Source organism: Thunnus thynnus, chromosome 13 (genome assembly GCF_963924715.1).
Source record: "Thunnus thynnus chromosome 13, fThuThy2.1, whole genome shotgun sequence".
Taxonomy (NCBI): Eukaryota; Metazoa; Chordata; class Actinopteri; order Scombriformes; family Scombridae; genus Thunnus; species Thunnus thynnus.
In genome coordinates, this window is record NC_089529.1 from 6,414,398 (window position 1) to 6,428,369 (window position 13,972).

Genomic DNA, 13,972 nt, shown 5'->3' on the forward strand with positions numbered 1-13,972 from the left:
TAGGAATTCTGTCCGTCTGTAATGTAACTTCAGGTTTGAGGTCAGCCTCCCACCGTGGAAAGCATTTAAGCTACTTGGAAGATCAAGAGAACGCCTGCTTCATCTTCTGATCAAAGGGAGCTTAGCCCCAGATTCATCCTCATCAAGAGGCAGAAAAACATTAGATAACATTTAGATCAAGGACTGAAACTGAATTATTCAACCCAACTTTTTTTTTCTGTGGGTTTGAGGGGTGTTTCTAATGAACTTTATCCTCTGCATGCTGGTAATTGTTAAATAAGAGAATGTTTTATTCATTGGTTTCCTCAGATCTATTATTACTAAATTACATATTAATAATAATAACAATAATGATAATAATTACACATTTAATTTGTACCATACTTTTCATTCATAGTGAAACTCAAGTGCTACAGTATTGTAGTCTTATTATTATCCATTTAAATCTTGTTTTCTGTCAGATGTGGAGTTTGCATGCATATGAGTGTGTGTGTGTTTAAGTGTGTGTGTTTAGGCAATAAAAAAATAAAAAAAAGGCACATGAAACCGTATTATTGAAGTCAAACAGTCATGAGAAACAGCCGCGCTCTTTTCGAGTCGGGTCCGTTTGAAGCTGTCACCCAGTTACTGCTCAAAGGCCACTGTTTGACTGCTTGTTAGCCATCTTTGGACTCTGTGTGTGTGTGTGTGTGGTGCTGTCCCCTAGGGATCCCCTTCCTCTATCCCACTGACTTCAGAGATGCTTTGAAGTCCCTCCTCAGAGGAGAGGTGAAGGGGAGGGAAGAGAAACAGAGAGAGAGAGAGAGAGAAACTGAGACAAAGAGGAATGGGGGGTGGGGGGTGGGAGAATGAGAACAGTGAAAAATGCTTTATTTTTATTCCCGCATTCGCTCTGCTCATCGCTAAGCCTTCCCCCCCACCCCCCATAATTTGAAAATGATGTCATAGGCCGAGCAGCGTGTTTGACATGAGAAAGTGCAGCGGCGTTGTTGAGGTGAGTACGAAATCACGGGAGAGAGTGATCGCTCGATGCGGGGAGAGCTCCGTGTTAGGAATTTACAGCATATTAGGGTGGTCATGTTGCTCCTCTCGGTCAGCTCATGAATAATGGAGGGGGGGCGGGGGGGGGGGGGATCAGTGTCTGGTTCCATCAGGTGATCTCGGTGTACTTTTCAGGAGCGCCGTGTGTGTTTACGTGTGTGTGTGTGAGAAGAATGGTGAGGCGCGATGAGAGCAGCTGCTGCGCCCAACACACCCTCAATACAAAACCATCTGCCATGCTGACTCCAGAAAACCAATACACACACACACACAAACACACACACACACACACACACATACACACCCTCCCAAGCAAACAACACCCTACATACAAGCTGAGAAAAATACACTCTGTTTTCTACTGCAAAAAATATCATTCAATATTGCAGTTTTTAAAGTCAGATAATCGTTTTAATGAGGGTAACGTGTAAAATATATTTAAATATATATGTTTTTCTCTAGAATTAGGCCTATATAAAAACATGATTGGTTTTAAGCTAGTTTGCAACAGCAGCAGTGTTTTTTCAGGAGAACAGCGCTTCCGATTTTTGCGATGTCGTGGCAGAAAAGAAACATAAGCCAATTAACCTCTGCGTGTGAAAACCGTAGAGACATTATTGACTGAACTATGTTTTAATGAAGAAGTTTACTTTCTCCAAAAGCCACAAAAGAAAAGACGAAATTTAAATTAGGACCCGAAAGCCAAACTTGAGCTCTTCAGCTCTGCCGCAAGAGATTTACAGACACACAGTTGCAAAATACACAGAAATGCTTGATGATGCTTTGTTGCATACGCCCATGCCGTGAAGGCAGGTGTTAGTTGTTTAGGAAATGATTATTTTTGTTTCGTAGCGCTCCCCCGAAAGCCTACTGAGTCTTATTGCAGCGATAGGTGCAGTAGATAAAGAATAAAAGAGAGAGTGGGAGAAATGATCCTCTCAGCAGCCCATCCAGAGCTGTCATAATCCTGAGTGGGTGAGGTAGTGGAGAGGATCGGGCAAAGATAAGATGATGACTCAGGGAGCGGCTCTCACATGAGGAAATAGACAGAGCCTCAATAATGGCTTTTTTTGGTGAATTACTAACCTCTCTCTCGCTCATTAAAACCAGTATTTACAAGGGTAAACTATTGTAATCCGCTGCTAGCCTCTGCTCGCAATTTAAACGGTCTATTTGAATCATGTCGAATTCCAATATCATTTATTTGGATCACGTACAATCTTTTGAATAAACATCAGTTTAATTGCTCTGGATAAACAGTGCTGTCAGTGGGTGCGTGTGATGAGTGACAATGGCTCATCCTGAGTGAAACCAGCAGATGACAAAATGTCATCAGTGCTGAGCTGCGCCGCGTGGCACTGTTCCATTTATTTACCCCAGAGAGATGGGAAAAAGGCCAAGGATGCGGAGGAATAAAAGCAGGAAAAGGTGATGCTGTGAGCGAAAACAGTGCTGAAAAGATGAATGCAGTCTCTGACCTTTTCCATCTTTTCTTCGCAGAGCATACTGGAAATTTATATCAGCCCTGCCTGCTGCAGTCGCCGCACCGCCTTCCGCTATTTAGAGCGGGCCAGACCTAAAATAACAGTTTGCTCTCTTTATCCCCAGCTCAGAGCTGGTGCACTGGTGGATGCATTTAGTAGATTGGCCTCGGTATAAAATCTATATAGGTGCTTGGTTTTGAGTTATTTCTGTCTTTATGGTCAAAATGTTCAAAAATCAGAGCTCATCAACACACTCCTCCCTGTCAGAGTCATACAGCTGTTATGGGAGAGGGGATGAATCAATCACGCTGTCTCTCTACGGTTATGTAAAATCGTGTGTATGTGTGTGCGTGTGGTTATGTCTCAAGAGCTCATTGTATTTATTGCCTTTGTTTGTGTCTGATTGGACAATGATCCATCTGATGCCTTCACAGACAGACTTATGAGCAAATGGCTTTGGTAAATAATAACCTGTTAAACAGAAAGACTAGAGGACCAGCATGTGTATTATTAACAGCAGCTTGACTCCTACTTTACCTTTGATTGCCCTCATAACTTATTGGCCAAACAGCACCTGGGCGCTTATTGTACAGGTCATTGACATGTTCCCTTGATCGCTTCCCAATTTAGTCATGGACCGCTTTCCTTAAGCAAGATGTTTTTTAGCATCTAACTGTATGAGAAACTATTCCCTCTTTATTTCTGTCACAGCACGGTGCCGTTCTGATGACATAGCGCTGGCAGCTGTATTAATATTTCCTAATGTTTTTTTTGGCAGCATGCACCAGATAAACTGGGCGAACCAAGTCACTCACAATAGATACACACAAAGGGAAGGCAGGGAACATCCCTTGTTTGTAAAATCACATCCATAACATCTGCTTCCAGTGTGTAAAGGCAGACGCTGATAAAGCCTAACATGGCTGTATCCCACACACAGCACGGTAGCCTGAGTGTGTCTATGGTAACTAGCCTCTTCTGAGAGGGAGTTTACAGGTAACGGACATCAATAGTGGATAGTGAATTATATAGAAGCTGTATCAGACTGTGTCTGTCAGGCACAGTCCCAGCCTGTGAATCCAAACCTGATATTGGACTGATGTGCAATATCCACTGAGCTCTATCTCCTGCTTGACAGACTCTCTCAGTGGAAAATCCACAACCTATTTTGAGAATAAGCAGTACAACAGGTTAGTCTACAGTTGTTGGAGCATGTAGTGTTTCATTCAAAATGTTATAAAGAAGGTATCATATGCGTTTACTGTCATTTATAGCCACTTAATACGACATTAAATGATTTTATTCTAAGAGCCCTTCAGCAGCATGTGTGTCTCATGGGGAATCAAGCTCTGACTTAAAGGTACCCTGTGGAGTTTTTGACTTGTAGCAGCACTACGGAGCAGTTTTTGTATGAGTGGGTCCTGATTTTTTTTTTTGTTGTACATTAGGACATGACATGATTCATATTCTTACCAATGGCTTCTACTCCAGTGATAGACAGGTGGTGGTAGCGCGCCAAATAACGCAGCAACGCGCCAGCAGATACAGGCAAGAACGGCAGCAAGCTAATAAATATGAATGTGAACAAATGTTTAGCAAATGTTTTATGAGTAAGGAAATGCATTCAACATTGTTTGTTAGAGCTCAAGGAAACACACAAAGTGTTTTGGTGAGTAACACTGAATTTAAACTTTTGTTTACAAGAAAACATTGCGCCTTTAAATCTGCACGTTAGTCAAGTTTCCATACACATGTGGTGCAAGTTTATTGTGTTAAAGTGTGTTTCTATCCACTACTGATATGTGAAGCTCTAATTCTCCAGGCCAGTGTCATGAAACCATTGCAGAAGAAGAGGATGCAATGAAATTACGCAATTAAAAGAACCTCAAATAGTGGAAAACCACGTGTAAATGGGAATGTGAATGAATTATTTTGAGGAACGTGTGCAAGTATTTTCCATCTCTTCAGTGGATTGAAAGCTTGAGTGACATTTAAGTCACATGCTTTAAGTACGTCATTATTTATTTGCTAAGTCTGTCTCCATTACACTGTTTGTTTTTAGCGATACAATTTCTCCACCTCAGCCAAGTGTAAAAAACTGTCCAAGATCCATCTCCACCAGTTTTTTTAATGCACTAATTGAAAATGCGCATAAAAACAGGTAGATGGAATCGCACTTACTGTCATGAACGTTAGGTGTTAATGGAAAGTGTGAGAGGCTTTGTGTCTTCTCGTTGGTTGAGGGAACTGATGTCAGATGTGCTGCTGGTTAGCGGAGTATTCTGCAGACACGTTAAAGCGTCTCCTCAGCTGAAGGGTGCATTAGGCATGGCGAAGTAACACATCACTGCTGTCAATAGCGGACATCGTCTCTACATCTCATACTGTCACCTCCTTTTATGTCTCCAAATCTCTGTCACCACTTTGATCAAGCAACCACAAGCAATTAGTCAGACTAATTGTATCCAATTTGCAGAATGAAAGCATTGGCAGCTTGGGAGGCCTGTTCATCAGACCTCTGAGAGGAAAATTGTTGCCACCATCTGCAAGATTCTGTCCAGATTACCTTTGACGACACGTTAGCAGTGATTACCGGTTTACAATGAAATCTGTACCTGCAACTACTGACCCGTGTAATGCAGTAACCAGACAAATACAAATATTCAGTTTCAGTTCCACAATAAGAACAGCGTGTTTCTTCCTCTTCAGTGTTAAAATCTGTGTTTTGTATCAACACAATACATTATTTTTCTTTTACAGCATTTGCAAACAGCTCGATTCACCTCTTACACGCCGAAGTTGCATCAGAACTTGGTTTGAACCTGAGCAGATGCCGCTTGAGGTTGAAGCTCAGCTGCTGCATCATTATTCTGTTTGTTGCTTTGTGCTTCCCCATGTGTGCACGCTTCTTAATAAAGGAAGTAAAGGCTATGTGTTGTTTCAGCTCAACTTCAGAGTAGTTTCAGCAGCTTTATTAACAGTAAAAACAACAATTGCATGCCTCATATTTGCAGACTAAAAAAAAAAAATCTATCCTGGAGCTATTATGCTTTTATGAAAATCATAAAATAAAACAATTGTATTCTGTAGCTGAATCAACATTTCTTTCATTTCCCACTCCCTGCTCAAAGTGTTCATAGTCATATATTAGGGAGCTACAGTCTGCTAGTAACGACTGAACAATGAAATTGTAAAATGAACAATATACTGTTGAAGTCCTGCAGGTGGTGGTTGTGGCTTTGCCTGCAGGAATTCAACAGTATATTGAATTCCTGTTCATGACTGATTAGGTCTTCTAAAAATGTTCCAGAGACTTTTAGTAACACTGAGTTGTGCTCTTTTATAAAACAGGAGGTACAGCAGTTCACTAATTTGACTGTTTCACAGATCAGAATTCACCAGCAGTTAGTTGATGGCTGGTAGTACGGTTAAAGTCGTGATTCAAGTCTTACATTACTTAGATGAAATTCTTAAATAAGATAAAATAGGAAATAATTTACATCATAGTGATCTGTAAAACAGAACTAGTCTTAATGCATCCATCTCACCTGCATAAATTGTATATCACCGTGTTTCTAACAGGCTTTTAGCTTAATTCAAGATCTTTTATGAGCATGTTTCAGTTATGAGTCAGTGCCGTCCTCTCCCTCTCTCTTACATACACATGCACACCCAAACTGCAGCAGCTCCTCTCTAGTGATTAGACTAGTGACTTTTTTTTTGCTACCATGCCACTATCACAGTTTCCCAACCTTGATTTAGTAAGCAATTTAAACTTTTGCAATCAGTAGAATTTGCACATCAGTCATTAGTAAAATTATGCCATTTTCAGTGTCTTATGCTAATAAGGCTGATTAAACTGGATGAAATCAGTTTCCAGTTATGGCCGCAGCCGCAGCAGAAATCCTCACTTTATTGTTAAAGTGAAAAAAAAAAAGTTCAACTGTATATGCATATGAACGTTAGACCGAAGAGGGTGTAATGCAGCCCTCATAATGAGCGATGCCAACTGGTGACACTAATGCAAAGAGCTCAAATAAAACAGACAAAAACACACGTACAGTGAAACAGCTGTTCTGAGAGCTCGGCGACCAGCAGCAATTCACACAGCAGAGAGCCTGCTTACATTTATGGACCCTGGCTGCCAATTTCTTTTTGGGAGAATGTTTGGCTTCATTGCTCCCTGTGGACCTTTGCTGGAAGAATTAGGAACGTGTGCGTTGTCGGCGGTGGACTCAGAGGTATGAGCTGAGAGGCTGTTGAGGCGCGGCGCTCCTTTCGCTCTTGTTAAGTCACAGGGGCCGCGATAGCAGGCAGGAGCCTCGGAAGATGGAGATAAAGTGGGACATTTTACTATTGCTGTTGTGTTTGAGTCAGAGCATTTGTCGCTGGCAATATAGTGCCACTATTTACCACAGGGACCCACTTATATTAACCAATCTGATAAAAGAGATGCACTGACAGCCTTTCTATCTCTGAGCCTCCCAATACCCATAAAAGAGCTTTTGTTGACTCACATCTCGAATGGTTGTTATTGTGAGGAGCGGCTTTCTTAGCAACAGGAAGTTACAGGCTTTATAGCTTTCTTACATCAGCATTGTAGACCTTATATGTTCTGATAGCAGAGATAATATGTTCAAGGATTCACAAGGAGGATCATAAACAAATATACATGTGTCTCTTAGAGAGTCACAAACATCAGATTTTTGGGAATCAGCTGTGAAAATATTCAGTGTATTGCTCATAAAAAGTTTTTTCCTAGCTATGAGTAATTTCTTTTCTAGTTGGATAGTTCTGTATTGGCTTTCTGGCAACAAATATTTATCTAACAGGCAGAAGGATTTTGGTATAAATGAGATCTTTTCAAACATGAAGTCAGCTCCACTAGTATAAAATGTTGGAGGGCACTATTTGTTCCTCTCAAAAGTCAAAAAAAAAAAAATCCAGCATCTTTTCAAAGAAACACATTTCAACAACAAATGCAAGCAACCACAGCACGCTTTGCATAATACTGCATATTACTGTGAAAGTACTCTTTTAGTGCAGAATAGTGTGTTTTTCAAATGAGCCTGCCCTCCTCCAGAGCTGCGCTGCAGGAAAAGTGTCTGACCTTTACTCGCTCAGTGAGGGCAAGTGGCCCGTGGATGCCAAGCTGAGGCCGAATGAATGTCGTCTCCAAACTGCTCAGCACCCCGGTGGTATTTTTTGTCTTTGTTTTGTTCTACAATAAGAAACGTCCATTTGCAGGCCTGAAGCTTGAAAAGCAAGCATGAAGCACATTTCTGTATATTTTTCAGAGCCCTGTCAAAGACGGATATAGGTTTTCTCTAAGGACATGTCTCTCCTCATCTGCACATCTGCCTCCGTTTCTCATCTGTATTCTATCCTCAGTCCCCCAACCCCATCGATTAACCCCACAGTGTAGAGCAGATCTTTTGCTGGGTTTAAAGGAGTCAGCTGTCAGGGGAAATTTCATGCCCAATGCCTTTTCCATTAGGGAGAAACAGGAGAATCTACCTCCTTGGGGGGGCGTGCAGATAAAAGTTGTGGCTCGTGAACCCTATAGGCTCCCTTAAAGCTCACGCTGTGAATCAGAAAGCGTGTGAGGTCACACAGCTCACCGGGGACAGATAGAAAGCAACGCAAAGTTCTATACTCAACCTATCTGTGGCTCAGTGATGAATATACGGTTCAAGGTGCTACGAAGCACTAAATGCAGTGGACCCTGGCCTTCTAGCATTGACAGCTGTGCACTTGTTAACAGAGAAGGGTTTGTGAGGATGTTGCTCATTTATTCAGTGGCAAGAAATATGATTACCAACAGAAAGTGGGACATATGAGAGATGGACAGGATTAGAGTGAGTGAGTAAAGACAGAAATGGATCTGTGATCTAGTTATCTTCAGGGTAAGAGTCTGACACTGAATTTCTTCTCATGCTGCAGGTTGACTGAAATGGGGAGGAACCTGAGTCATAGTTCTGATTGGTCAGTGAGTCTGCTCCTGGCAGTAAGACTGCTGTAGCTACATACTGCTGTTTTTTTTTGTACTTCAATCTACAAGGATAAGGCAACACACCTGAGATTAAAGGCATAATTCATAATTCATTTAAAATTATGCACAAGTACTGCAGGGTGCATCTCTGATCCCTGAACTTATCATCTCATCTGAGGCAAGCCATAAAGATATAACATTTGAATCCTGGCAATAACTTTAAATAACTGCCTCATCAAAAAAAAAAAAAAGTGCCAAAAACCAAAGTGTGTGTCACCTTGGAAGTCATATCAACTGCAGTAAAGTGATATCATTTGCTTGTCCCAAAACACAGGTTAGATGGAGGGTAGAAAGACATTTATTGAAGCATGTACTTTATATAAAGTCGACTATAGAGGCTGTGTATTTGTTGAAGAGCAGTTCTGAGGGAATATCCTGAGTTGAGATGAGAGGATCTACGGGGTGCTGGCTTCACCACCAGGCAGCCGGAATGACCAAAGCAGACCCCCTGTGATGCTGGATTGGAAACGGGGCCCCAGGGGACTAGTGGGAGAGAGTGAGAGAATTATTAAGTTTTAAGCACAGCCTTGGTATATAGTGTAGACTTTTCCAATTTTCTATAGGTTTTCAATGCATTTAATCAGTTTTTGTTGGAAGGTATTATATAAGTACAGTAACTTCATCTGGATCTATTCTTGTGTGTCAAGAGGTTATGTTGTACCTACAGTTACAAGTTTCTAATGCCGGTAGAGATTGTGGAGAGTGGGGACGTCTTGAAACAAGTTGAAAAAAAGGCTTAGTTATCTTCTCCTTTCCTGTAACACACATCTAGCAAAACAATTTCCACTGCAAACCCTCTGCTCACAGAAATCCCCGCTCTCTATCCCCCGCTCAGTGAGTGAAACTACATAATAACAGCAACCACACAGAATAAGGAAACCCTCTTTTCATCGCTCAAATCACAAAGGGAATGAAAGAATACAAACACAGTTACTGTAGGGAATATGATAGAAGCAGGATACGGCCAGATCGTGTTGGCGATTGTGTACCGTATGATACATATGATCTGGATGAAACTGAACTGAACTATAACTCAAAACCTTCGCCGGAGGTGTCGAGAAAAAAATGAATCTGCTACTATTTTTATAATTGAATAATCTTGAAAAATGTCAAACCAAAACCTGGCTGTTTTTATATGTCATACATGATAGTAAACTGAATATGTTTGGCTTTTAGGCTGTTGGTCTGGAAAACAACACCTTGAGATGTAGAGAAATTATAACATTTTTCACTATTTACTGATATTTTATAGACAAATTGATTAATTGAGAAAATAATCAGTAGATTAATTGATAATGAAAATAACTGTTAGTTGCAGCTTTACAAAAAAATAATAATTACAACTGAATTTAGTTTTCTAATTTTCTATTATTGAAAGTGTTTCAATGAAAAATAAAGCTAATTAATAAAGCTTTTTCATACTGATATAATCAAATGTATCTGCAGTCACTCAGTACAACTTTAACCACTTGAGAAACATCATATTACTGTATGTTTACTATTCCAACCTGGAGATTATGCATTTTGAGGCACTGTGCGGTATACGAGATGTCATAACGGCTGATTGGGGCAAATTTTTAAAGCGAGCCAGAAGAGCAGAAGAGACCGAGGCTCCACAGGGACTTAAGCCAGAGTGCTGGGCAGGAAACAGATGGCGATGGTGGAGGGAGTGGGGGCGGGCGGTGCACAGAGAGACGCAGTGCCTGGCCAGAGGATATTACAGCAAGCCTGGACACACTCATCCTCTGTCCGCTACTTCCCAGGGGATTAATAAGCCCATCATAGCCGCTGTCCATATGGGGAACCACAGAAGGGATGTGACACTCGGGGGGTTACTGTAACTGGTTGGCCATTTTGTCTTATAATGTCTCACTTTAACTCAGTAATGTTGCAGATGTTTGAATCCAGTCAGCTTCACTTTGTCTCATAATGGAGGGCAGAGAGAGAGAGAGAGTGGGACAGGAGGTGAGGGCTCTGAGTTGGCCCACTGAGAGCACTAAGAGGCCTGCTGCTGTTCATTATTTAGGTTATTTTTACACCAGCATGGCCAAACAGGTTACCGTGCTTGTGTCTGGCATAAACAGAAGGAGGAGCAGCCTCTATCTTGTGCTATTCCTCCAACTTGTCCTCTACAGAACATTTTACCCGCTACCTTGATTGAAGTGGCTTTCTAACAAAGGCTCCAGCATTATGTGTAGCTGCAGCTGTGTCAGTATCGACTTTGTCTGGAGCTGTATTGGTGTTGGTGACATTTCTTGTATTCTCATAACACCTCCGGTGCTGCCGAGGGCTCCATCTGACCTTTGAGGCGCCGAGTGGTAGCCCAGAGGAAGAGCAGCAGCCAGCTCACCTGACCTTTACGAGTACTTTCACTGTGTCCCAGCCACCCTCTCTCCAGCCAACTCTCAGTCCGCTGGCTCCTCTAGACTCCAGTGTCTAGTGCTGACAAGCTGGATCTGCTGCTGTCCTCGGGCTCCCCAGAGAGCCTCAGCAGCCTGTCTCAAGGTATAGGCTTGCAGACGAGGATGGCAGAGGTGAGCAGACAGTGCAACTTGACTTCCAGACAGTGAAGATAGATAGCTTTACTGCAAATAGGCCAGGGACTCCTCTCTGCTGGGCTACGCTCTATATCAGTGTCACTCTGTGTGTGTGTGTGTTTGTGTGCATGTGTGAGTGACAAAACCCTTGAAAAAAAAAAAAGGTTTATTTCAAGTCACAACAGCTTTCAGCCACAGACCTCCTTGATTTGCACTTTCACAGATGCATGAATTTTAATTTTCCGTATGAATCACATTTTTTGCATCGTTATCATGGTGTAAAAAACAGTATTGTGTGTCGAAGGGGATTTTTGTTCTTCAGTTGAAATGTTAAAATAGGCTTAGACGAAGGTGACCTCCAGTCCCCGACATCACCGCAGGTCCCTGAGAGGAACTAAATTAAAATCCACACAGCAACAGTAACAGTCATGCTACATGAATGCAGTTCTCACTGGTGTTAACGTTCAGCAACTCTGATATGGAGAAGTGAGGAAATTAGCTTCATTAGTCCCTGAATGACCCATTAAAATGAATTGTGATTTTCTTGAAAAGCCTATTTTCTCACCCCACTGCAGATTACATCCATAAAAAGATGTTTTAATAACTTTAAAATAACTTCTTGTAATGAAAGTTAGCTCATTCTAAGATAGATAACCACCTCCACTGTCCCTTACTGGTTACTTTTTCTTATTCATCAGTTCATTGTGTGCCCAGAGGCAATTCACATCTGCTTCCACTTCCCAATCTGTGTATGAATATACAAACTGTTGTTTGTACAGAGGCTGGGGATTATAGCAGGATGCCTCCTCTGAAAGGTGCCTTAATCCTGCTCCCAGCTTGCAGATTAGAAACCCCTGCTTTTTGAAGATTTTACTCAATATCAGCTCCTTCCCCCGGCATGTAAATACATTTCAACACTGATTAGCCCAGAAACATTGCTTTGGAACCCTCCCCCCTCTCAAAAAAACACAAAACAAAAACAGCCTTCATAAGACATCAAAGGCATTACTGCATTCATACATGCATGCATGTATCGTCTCTGGAGGCAGAGCGGTAGAGCCTGCGTTAAAGCTGGAATATCTGCAGCTTCATAGCCCTCTAGCACGTAGTCCTTTCTGACAGATGGCCAGAGGAGATGTGAAATCCGAGCTGGCAGAGAGAGGTGGGATGTCCATTGTGGCATTATGGTTTGTCTCATGTTATCTCCCTTTTGCCACAGCCGGGGCGCTTCACGCATGGCCTTCAATATGGGAGCGCTGCAGATTGAGATGTAAAAGCACAGGAGCAACACTGTGCAAGGGGAGGGAGGAGTGACCGATCTCACCTTGACAGTCTGAGGGAAGCTGCTGAAATGTTTTTTTTTTTGTTGTTTTTTGATTTTTTTTGAAGCTCCTATCTCCCCGGCTGCAGGGTCGATAGCTGTGTGTACGTGTTGTGTATGCACGTGTGCACCCATCTGCGTGCCTCTCTGCAGGGCAGTGAGGTGTGTGAGGAGCCGATGACAGATGGTCATCATCACTGTCAGCGACATATCTGTCAGTTTGTCCTGGTCCCCACCTCTCTCATCTTCTGAAGAAGGCCTGTTTTTCTCTCAGTGAACTGAACCATACCATGTGTTTTTTTTTTATTTTGTTCGAGGTCACTGAAGATCAGAGACGATAGGGGTGAGCTGTCTATTGACTGAGTTTTTCATCAATCAATCAGCCAATCAGTTTCTCTTTCATGGGGCCTCCTGTCTGACATTCTCTCTGAGTCTTTATCTCTCAGTCTTCTACAGTTTCCATTTTCAGTCAATATGTGTGCCAGATTAATTCCGTCCTCATCTGTGTTTGCCTTCCGTGACTGTTTTGGTAGTTTTTGTCTGCACAAGCAGATCCAATTTAAAGCTTTGCATTTTTCAGTGAAAACCATTACTGAGAAATCCTGTCAAAACAGGGCTTTTTGCAGGTTGACCTTGATTCAGTGGAAGCTATCTGTCCTCTGACGTTAGTTAATCACTGTGTCTCCTTGCTTTGAAGAGAATGTTTTCTTATCGTGACAGGCAGTGGTCCTGTCAGTGATTGTGGAGGGAAAAAAAAAAAAAAAAAAAAAAAGATGCCAACCCAGGCCCAAAAATATCGGGAAAAATGACAAAACCTTTCCTAATCACTCTCCTGCGGTGCAGCATCAGACAGCGTTCCTGTCAGCAATCTCAGTGCGGTCCCGGTGGACGACCTCCATTTTTCCCCTCAATCTCTACACATACAGAGTAGAAATATACTGTATGTACACGCTACGAATGCAGAGAGGGGAGAAGGCGCAGTGCAGGACTCTCAATCCTGTCCCTCTGCTGTGAATGAACTGCACGTATACGAGGGTTGAGAGATCAGAAAGGAGGAGGAGAGAGGTATATTTGTGTGTGTGTGTGTGTTATCTTTGTGAGGAGAAGGGCAGTATGTGACAGGAGACACAGTGTACTCCCTGAAAAGCCTCCCCCAGTGACACTTGTTCTCTCTCCTATCTGTGTTTGGTCTATTATTGTCGTGGAGGCCGGAATCAGCCAGCAGCAGAGCCTCAATCTATATATCACCAGCCGACATCTCTAATTGGAGCATGCATACAAAGTACACCCATGTTTATTCTTATAGATGATTACATCCACGAGCAGACAGCCGTGAAATAGAAACCTTTACAGTAGGTCAAGCTGGTCATCTCTGGAGAATTTCAATTGACAGGTTACACCCTGTGTTTATTACAAGCATTCGACCAGCACACGGGTGAGAACTACGGATTCAAACTGAGGGACTTTTACTACAAAAAGAACCACCAGTAATAGACCAGCATTTTTAACGTCATTGGCAAACAAACACAATCAATTA

General features: G+C 42.2%; 1 protein-coding gene across 2 annotated transcripts in view; it reads left to right on the plus strand.

Annotated features, from left to right (window-relative positions):
• srrm3 (serine/arginine repetitive matrix 3) overlaps window positions 1-13,972 on the plus strand; it is a 73,256-nt gene that overhangs the window by 5,146 nt on the left and 54,138 nt on the right. The window lies entirely within an intron of this gene.